Raw genomic sequence first — 9,975 nt, 5'->3', positions numbered from 1 at the left:
ACTCAGTTTTTTTTGTACTTTTTCAAAGTTATAGTGAATGAAGAAACTGAGTAATCTAAAACACTTATTCTCTAAAAATTCAAAAGGGATTTTATTTTAGATAAATCAATTAGCAGTTTACTGTTTAGGTCTAAAAGAAGAAGCTCAAATTTAAAAACTAGTAGTTGAAAAATTCCTTCATTCCAACGCTATTAAAAAGTTTTTTTTTTAAAGTCTTAAAGAAGAAACTAATAAGATTTGTTGGAGTTCTATAATGTTGGCAGCAGGTAAACACCCTCTTGATTTAGAACTGATCTTTGAGCTAGGAAAAAAGATTCTTAGAACACTATTTAATTGGTAATGGCAAGTTATCCTTATGACTTTGTCATATGAAGAACAAAAAGAGCTGCACAAACCAAATTCCCTTGACTTACCCGTATGGGTTAGCATACCCTTAATCAGTCTAAGGATTTGTAATGTCTTCTAATTAATGAGTAGTGCTATGTTTTTTCCCTTTTACATGTTTATTGTTCATTGTAGATGTTAAGTACTACAATGAGCAAAGAGACAAAGTTGAAAGAGTTCCAAAAAGATTTTTCACGGTTCAGGAACCAGCCCAGCATGTGCAAGGTCAATTTACCATAGAGGGCAGAGGTTGAAATGGCATCCATTCCCTTAATTATATTAAAAAAGGGGGGGGGGGGGGTGCACGGGTAGTTCAGTGGTTAGAATGCCGGCCTATCATGTGGGAGACCTGGGTTCGATTCCCAGACCATGCACCACCCCCACTCAAAAAAAAAAAAAAAAAAAAAACACTTGGGTGAAATTAAGAAGCCCTTTTCTAATGTTCTTATTAAGGATTTTGCCAGGTATGTCAATATAGCATATGCTATATTTACTTTTTCTACAACTAAAATAAATGAATAATAAATAAAACCAATTAGGAATTTTAAAATGGTATAAGAAAACTGGAACTCTTTGATTCATGAGGAAATTTTTACTTAAAAAGGATCCATTTAATTCTTCATACATAGCCCCTATAGGTAGTAAAGGGAAGACTTGCAGTGACTCTTCTCCCACAAGCATATATTGCATCAGGAAAAATGAAAGGATGCTGATGGTATTCAAAAACAAGTGATATTTAAGTGCAGCATGTGCTCATTGTTTTTCTTCTTAAAATACATATCTTTGATTCTATTATGCAGTTGCTTCCTGACTACATTTCTTACAGAACCTGGGGAAACATTAACTCGCCCACCCTTTCTCAAGCTTCCTTGGCTCTGTATGGTTTACAACTCTTGTTACATTCCCCTTAAACCCTGGGAGAATTTGACCAACTGGAATTTAACCAACACTCTGACCAACTGAAATTTTAAATATAAAATTTGCAAAGACCGTGATATTATTTCTGGACTACTTACCACAATTTGGGTTTTTCAGAAACATTTTCCTGCCTTTAAAGTCAGAGTGAATGCAGACTAATTTTAAGTAATTGTAAGGGAAAGATAAATTTATAGAGTCTGTTCTGTTCCACTGATGTTGCCATTGCATGCAACTCATGTCGCTATTGCGTGATCTCAGTAAGAAATAGTTGAAATGTGCACTCTAGCTGGGAGAACTGGTTATCCTCCCGGAAGGAGGCATCCTGTGATAAAGATATCTAGGTCCCAGGAAACTCCATTCAGTCCCTAGCCAGTTCCCACAGGACCAAACTGGGCCTTGTCATGTAAGCTAATTGAAATGTGGCCACTATTGTGTGAAAATATAAAAAGTGCATGCAAGCAGTTAGAGAAAGAGAGAAGAATCTTACGAGAAAAAAGAAGAAGAGAGGAGGAGCTTATGAAAAAGAGAGAGCCCCTCATCAGAATCTAATATGGGAAAAGAATGCCCTGCTGTGGATTTTTACTAAGAAAACTCTGAATGCTGTCTCCAAGATTGCTGTGGATTTTTACTAATGAGACTTGGAATGCTGCTTCTGAAACTCTCCAGCACTTCTCTTCAGGTGTTGCTGCCATCTTATCTGGTGATGTAACCTTGCCTTAGTTTTGAAAGCTCTTTTAATTACTATATTTTAATTATTTTCTTTAATTACCTTCCTAATAAAATCTGTTTTTATATCACTGAAGTCTGTGTGTCCGTGAATCCGAACCTATAAATTAAGTGGCCACATTGTCTTTGGTGCAACAGGACTGTTCGGTAAGGGGTGCTTTTCGTAACGTGGGTTTTCCTTATGGCCTAGGATGTGGCCACAGTTTGAATAATTCTCCTTTGCTGGCAAAGATCTTGGTCGAATCAAAGGGATAAATCACCTATAATCCATGATGCTGCATGTGACACGGCATAAGCCACCTTGCTACCTACTCTGGGCCCTTCATTGTTTCTATTGCTGTCAGCCTCCTTGGTAATCCTGTTTAGAAACTTGAACAAACTTGAAGAATCACAGGGCATTGAGACATCCTTCCCTGAAAGGTAGTAGGGTAAGTTACCTCTTCTTTCAGGCAATTATAAGTAACCTGGACTACCCATGCACATTAAATGTGCCTTCCCTTCAGCTAGTCTTAGATGTGTGTTTCCTCGTGTTTGCACTGGCTCACTCATCAACACACTTTTCCTTCTGAAAAAAAAAATCACCGTGGCCTTTGTTCCCGCTTCCTTACTCTTGTCCTATGTTCTCTGTGGGAAAACATCCCTGAGACGTTAGAAGTGTGTGTCTGTCTCACACAGACTTATGAAGAACCCTCCCCCCGCCCCCAGCCGGAAAATAGCTTTGACAACCTCATTTTAAAAGACATTGTTTCTTAGGAAACAGCCAATGTAACTTTCATTAGTATGTTTTACTAAAAAGAAGTCTTCTAGCCAACGTGATAAAACAAAGAGAAATAAGCCCTTCCCTCAAAGACACAGAATAAAGGACCTCATCAGTGAGAGGCAGCAGGCTGGGGTAAAAAAAGATCCCCCGAGTAGCTTGCAGGCAGCTACCAGACTGGGTGAATTTAAGCATGCATTTGAACTTCCCTGGGCCTCGGTTTCTTTACCTAAAAGTGAGGGATTATACTAAGTCATCGCTAAAACCCTGTCCAGATTTCTATTCTGTATTAACACTCACCAGATGGCAGAAGACTTGATATCTATCTGTCTTGTGTCCTCATCTCTGCCCTTATTTCAGAGATTTACTGTGTACAACTCTTCTCCTTTACTCCCTTTCCAATCACTAAGCCATTCAGGTAAATTCAATTAGGACCACACTTTCTTTCTCTTGTCACCAGCAGAGTAACCAGCTGCTGAGCACCAGGGTGTCTCCAGATTCAGGTAGTTCTCCTTCAAAGACTAATTAGAGCTCTTACATCTAGATTTTTAACAAAAAGATGTTTGAGAAGAAGTCCAAAGAATGGTGAGGACACAATGATAACCAGCTTTATAAGATAGCTGAATAAAATATGGAGCAAATCTCTGTTCCTGTAAGTGGGTAAGCAAATGTCATCTGCATTATTTCTCACATGTCCTTCCTTGTCAAAGAATTAACCTATCTCTGTCCATTTCTTTAGTCTTCTTGGGTATGCTCAGGAGAACTTCATGAGTTATGCAGTGAGCTGGGCCTCTAAAACACTGTCCATCTAAGCTGTTGTGAATGAAGCTGATAGAACAGATACTCCCCTAGCTCCACCAGTATTCCTCAGGCTTCAACCTTCAGCATTATTGTTGGATCTATTTGTGGGAAGGTCTTGTAAGTCCTTGCTCTGCCTCGTTCTTCTGGCTGTCTCCTGGATTACCCACCTACACGCCTCCATCCCCCAGACTCTGAATTTCTGAGACATACTCATCTTCTCCATGCTCTGCCCTATCCTGAACTGGACCGTGGACCGTGTCTGCTCCAGCCTTCTTCCTACCCTTTTCCCCAACATGGGTGGACAATCATCTATAAAACAAGGAGAGAGGGCGGACCATTGTGGCTCAGTAAGCATCGTTCTCGCCTGCCATGCCAGAGAACCAGGTTCGATTCCTGGCACCTGCCCATGCAAAAAAAAAAAAGAAAAAAGAAAAAGAAGATACATTAGGAGATCACTCCCACCAGCCCACTTGCATGGGCAATAATTTGGGGCTTTCAAATTCTTGAAATTGGGGCTACAAAGATTCTTTCCTTCTGTGCATCTGGCTTCAGTTTCTTCTGGTTCTCTGAAGGCAGAGAAAATTTACCACACAGATGATGTTTTGATGAGAAAGGGCAAACTTGAGGAAAGACCACCATGAAAAAAAAAATTCCTCTAGGAAACCGGAGAAAGTGTGTCCATAAATCATTTTCCTTCATTTTAAAGCACCCCCAGACCACATCAAAGCCCTGAACTCTTAACCCTTTCCCCACAGAGCATACAGATAATAATTATAGCCAAACCTCACTGAGCACTTACTATGTGCCATGCACTCTGCTGGGTGTTTTTATTCACCTTCACCCTCTGAGGAAGTACCCTAATTATTCCCATTTCAAAGATGGGAAAAACATGGCTCAGAGAAGTTAAGTAATTTTCCCAGGGTCACATAGTAGTAAATAGTGGAGTTTGGCTTTGAAATTAGGCAGCTTGGCTCCCAATGCTTTAATTTTATTGAATAGCAAGTAGTTGCCTGGATCTTCTTTGAAAACAAAAAATATTTTATACATTTCCATCTTTCCAAAACCAATTAATATTTGACAAAAACCCATATTATTTGGGGGGAGGGACACTCTTTATTTGTTTATTTAATTGATTGGTACCCATAAAGCTAAAGTTAGTAGACCAGTTCTTCTAAAACTATCCATAGATTTTATCTAGGAAAAGACTTTCACCTGTTTGAAGGATGGGTATCATCACCTTAAGAAGGTACCACATGAATGATGAAAAATATAAAAACATAGATTATGTTTTTTCTTATGGGAAAGAAAACTGAGGCCAAGGGTTTGAGTGTTAGAACAAAATGACTGAGTTCTTTCAGAGCTATTTCTAGAAATGAATGATGCCTCTTATCTGGTAGAAATGCAAGCATCTAAAATGAATACCATAGCCCTACTACTGTCAATGGACTTAAATTTTTAATAACACTGTATATAATTATTTTCTTCCCTACCACCAACCACAGGGGGGAAAGGAGATGTCGATGAGAAACAGTGGTGGTAACTACTGCACCTCTTTGCCATCCAAATATTGATCAGACCATCTCGCCACCTCCACTCCTGCCTCAGAGAGGCCATGGTCAAAAACTGGAGGAGGAGGATGGGGTGAAAAAAGAAGGCAGACCCCAATTTACCATCTGTGACTTTGTGGTTGTATCATGTAACCCAGTCATATTTATGGTGTCTTTCACTTTCACCTAGACAGTCTCTTAGAGTATCTTGCTATGTCCTTTAAAGAATCCAACCTTACTAAAGTCAAATCAAGAGTGGAAAGTATATTTAAACAAATAACCCCTTTTGTCCCCAAACCCTTAATCTCTGAAAGTAAATATAAAAATAAGCTCATCATTCAATCCTTAGATCCCCTCCATGCCCTCTTCCCAAAGATATGTGTGGTGATTTGGAGCCTTGTACCTCCAGAAAAACATCATCTTAGACTCAATCTAATCCTACAGGTGTGGGCCGTTTGTAAACAAGATCTCTTTAAGATGTTACTTCAGTTAAGGTGTGGCCCAACTTAATCAGGTTGGGCTTTAATGTGGATTACTGGAGTCCTTCACAAGCAGAATGAAAGTCAGGCAAAAAAAAAAAAAATAGATGAAAAGAAGCCAGTCATCAACAGAACTCAGAGAAGCCAAGGGAGGCTGTCGTATGCATTACCATGTGACAGAAAAACCAAGGACCATGGACTGCTGGCAGCCAGCCTGAGAATGTCACCGTCTGTGGAAGAAAGCATTGCCTTGATGACCTTAATTTTGGACTTCTCTTAGCCTAAAAACCATGAGGCAATAAAAAGGCAACCCATGGTATTGTATTTCTTTAGCAGCTAAGAAACTAAAGCAATGGGCAGTGAAATTCCTGAAACTGAAGAACACTTTTCTATCATGAAATCCTTCCCAGACTACTTGCCTGTGAAATTATGTTCCCTCCCTTCCCATTTGTATTTACACTGTAAAATCCCATGAGATAAAAGTTAGGGAGTTTCCATAATACATTTGTATACATACAGTGATGTGGCACTCTAAATAGACTATTTGGGTGTAAATATATTGAGATTGATCTTATTCTAATACAAGGGGTTGGGCTGTATTATCAAGAGCATTCTAATGCTACCTGTATCTTTTTCTTTATTTTGGTTTGACGGCTTAACGCTTTTTGTTGAACCGTGCTGAATTAATTTGAATGTTTAAGTCTCGTGATGACCATGTAATGGAAAGGGGACCTTGCAGCTCCTCCAGCCACCATAGCTCTTGGACCAGGAATGAATACATCGCTCACTACCTGTCAATCCAGTGATTGGCCCAGGAAATTGGCCACAGAGGCATGCATACTGAAACATGTTGGGAGTAGAGTTTGGGCTGAAAGGTCGGGGGGAAGTACAGCTAGATTGAGTTTACCTGTACCTAGATTTAGCTACGTGGCATGTGAAAGCCACTGAGAGCTTAATGTTAACAGAAAGCCCAAACTGAGTAAATGAGGAAGCTGAGAGAAAAAGAGAGGAGACACTATACAGTTCCAGAGGAAATGAGAATTAGCAGCAGCTTTGTTTCCTGAGGATTGTCCATTCCCAGCTCCTGTTTTTAGAAGTTGTGTTTTCTTTCTTTGAATTCCTTAAGCTATTCTTTGGCCTTAAAATTATTCTCTTTTTGTTTAAGCCAGTTCGAGTAGTTTCGTGGAATTTTTTTCTTTTTATCCATACTCTAACTTAGAAGTCTGTATTGTCAACCAGCTAGAACATGTCATATTTGCTTGTTTATTTAATCATACATTTGCTAAAGTAATGAAACGTGGTAGTCTCAATTGGGAAGTGACAAAGAGTTAAATGCTCCCAGATTGTGAAAGGTCTTTGTCTGTCACGTTCCTTGTCAAATCTATGTCTATATGTGAAATAAGATTAATTAGCAGTAAGTTAGTTGTTTTGAGTTTTGCTACCATTACGGTGGTCATTTTGGAGCAGAAAGTGTATACAATTTCAGGCTTGTAAGTAGTCATCATTTTGCAAAGCTGAATTCCCACACTCAGACTCAAATGGAGAGCTCAGATTCATTAAATAAAATCCTACCACTCCATATGTTTCCAGACTAGAATGCATGCTGTACTTTCAACATTAGGCACCCCAAATGTAAAAAATAAAGACACACATACACACACACACATATGCATGAACACACAATTTAAAAGTAAGCAGTACCACACAGTGGTGATACAGGGAATAGCCATAGTTTGACAACGTACTAGCATTTTTTTGCCATGGATACAAGGAACTGGTGCTTTGTTAATCTTTCAGGGAAATTTAGATGGGATCAATGTGTGTTATTGTCTGTGAACAATAAGCCTTTTTAATGAAGTTTTCATTTCTTGACAAGGACAAATCTTGACTAAATTTCAAACTTACTTTAAAAAGGAAAATATTAACAATGAAAAGTGGCTGTCATGTTTTATCCATGTTTGGTGGTGTTTTATTATACCAAAATGCATTTTTTTAAAAAGAATGACTGAAAAATCCTATTGCCCAAGGATTTCCTGTTATTCTTTGCCACAGAGAACATTTCACTACTAAATTTAATCTGCTGAAAAGCAAATTCTTTAACTGAAAATTTAGCAGAAATGTAACCATAGACATTACAGAGCTCATATTCAATAAATGAAAGTAAACTATACCTCTGATATTATATATTTAGTTACAGTTTAGCTCATCCTAGTTATGAAGAATAAAATTATGGTCTGAAAATCATTTTCGCCTACTTCAATCTAAAGATATGACTTCTACGGTTCTTTGAAGTATGAAGACCTTAATTTCTAGAATGTATTCAGTTTGAGTCACAATGAGATGCTCATCTTCCCTCAATAATGCTTTATCCCTTAATATCTTCACTGACACCCTCAGTGGACAGCCTTCCTAGGCATTTCTCCATAAGTGAAGAGTTTTCAAGAGAACTTCAGCAAAATCACTGGTGTCTAAAGAGTCATTTTCTCATTATTTAACTTTTTAAGCCTTCTTGCTATTGAAGAAAACATGATTTGCAGCAGAGTCGCAAAATAATCTCTAGATAAGAAAAATGAGTTGCCAAGGCCAGCAAAGCTCTCATGGTGTCTGTTGTTTCTTCAAATAGTTAACAGAGCATAAAGGAAAGGATGGTTTTTATCACAGGTGAGGTGACATACTGAGTGACACGTGCTCTCTTGTTTTCAATACTTTAATATTCTGCATATCTCAGAACATAGAGACTGAAAGGTCCCTGATAACACAGGGCTCTCTTGTCTCCATCATTTTCATTTCCTGGTACTACTTTATTCCCAGAATTATGTGAAAGTATGTTTTGTCCAGGACTGTGGGTTGATTTAAGGCCCAAGAGAGATATAAAGGGAAGATATTACTGTCTCTGTTACTAGCTTTACAGATCTTATTTAAGCCATTGAACAACTTTTCCTATAAAAGTCAGCCCAAGTAATGATTCTGAAACAACGCCTTCTGGGATTTTATGACTTCAATTTAACTTCTTACTTTAAAATTTGACCGTGGCTTTGGTCTCTGTATTAGTTCTAAATTTTTTATTGCACTGGCTTTTAACTGACCTTAAAGTGCTAAAAACAAAACTGATTAAATAACCAGGCATTCATTTAGTGGTAATCAATAGTCGTCACATTTACGTATTTTCCCCACGTAGCTTGCTGCATTCGGCATATTATGACGTACAATATTTGGACTAAATAATTAACTTCCAGTCGGCCTGATAAATTGCTCCACTCTTCTCATAGCTTGTGCCCAATTGACTCTGCTGCTCAATTTCCTCTCCTGCATTTCTGACTGCCCCAAGGCTCAGCCCATTTCATTTGCACAACTAAACACTGTTCGTCTAGGGTTACATTTAATTAAAACACAGCGGTATTTAAGAGAAATATTTCACTGATGAGGTCTAAACCAACCTTCACAAGTATAATTACTTTGCAAGACTCACACTGGGGCCAGACAGGGAAAAAACAAAATAGTTACAATTTTAGAGTCTTATCTGAAAGCATAAGGGAAACAGCAGTCATTTATTCCTTCTATTTCTACTTAATAAACTCACACTAAATATATCATCGAAATGTCATCCGCAGTAGATGTCCAGGCCCATTGCATTTTTCTTTTGCTGGATGAAAGAAAGCTTCTGAATCCCATGTCTGAGGATGCTAGCTATATATGAGGATGTGCGTGTGTGCACATGTAGGGCAGAATGTGTGTGTGTGTGTGTGTGTGTGTGTGTGTATGGGGCACCATCATTATTAAACACCTACTACACACCAGGTTCTTTGCTTAACCTCTACGCAAATTGTTTTCTTATTTCATTGTTGTAATTCTGGTAAATATTATGATTATTCCAATAATAGCCCTACATAATTAATTTATCCCTTTAAATGTTCTCAAAATAAAGATTAATTCGAATGAATCACTATGTGGTACATGTGGGCAGAGAACTTAACTGCTGGAGCGCCAAAATGTTTTAAAAATTCTTCTTACCTCTAGGGAGTTAACATGTCTGTGTCAGGCCCCACGCTAAGAATTTCTCATTTAAGCCTTATAACAATTAAGTGGGCCTTATTCTCTTTTTACTATTAAGGAAAATGAGGCTCCTGTGAAGTAAAGAGACTTTTTCAGTATATATAAGTCTGTCTGCTCTGCTATAATTTTGTCAAGGGAAACCTCAGATTGTGAAGGGGATAATAATTTGGGATATCAACTGAGGTTCCATTCCATGCATTTTGCTTGGTTTCCCGTGGCTTTCCCCTCGGTGAGGTAAGGGTGGGCAGGTGCAGCTTCTCGGTTGAAGCTGGGAGACAGGCCGCTCACAGAGAAGCCCTGTGGCAAATCC

At 38.4% G+C, this 9,975-nt stretch overlaps 1 non-coding gene across 1 annotated transcript; it reads left to right on the top strand.

Moving 5' to 3' along the window:
- The first annotated feature begins 686 nt into the window (after positions 1-686).
- TRNAD-AUC (transfer RNA aspartic acid (anticodon AUC)) lies at positions 687-758 on the top strand. The gene has a single exon. It is a non-coding gene; the product is annotated as a tRNA-Asp (tRNA).
- The last annotated feature ends 9,217 nt before the right edge of the window (positions 759-9,975 follow it).

The sequence above is a fragment of the Tamandua tetradactyla genome, chromosome 5 (genome assembly GCF_023851605.1).
Source record: "Tamandua tetradactyla isolate mTamTet1 chromosome 5, mTamTet1.pri, whole genome shotgun sequence".
In the NCBI taxonomy this organism is placed as follows: domain Eukaryota; kingdom Metazoa; phylum Chordata; class Mammalia; order Pilosa; family Myrmecophagidae; genus Tamandua; species Tamandua tetradactyla.
This window is presented reverse-complemented; position numbering and strand designations above follow the sequence as displayed.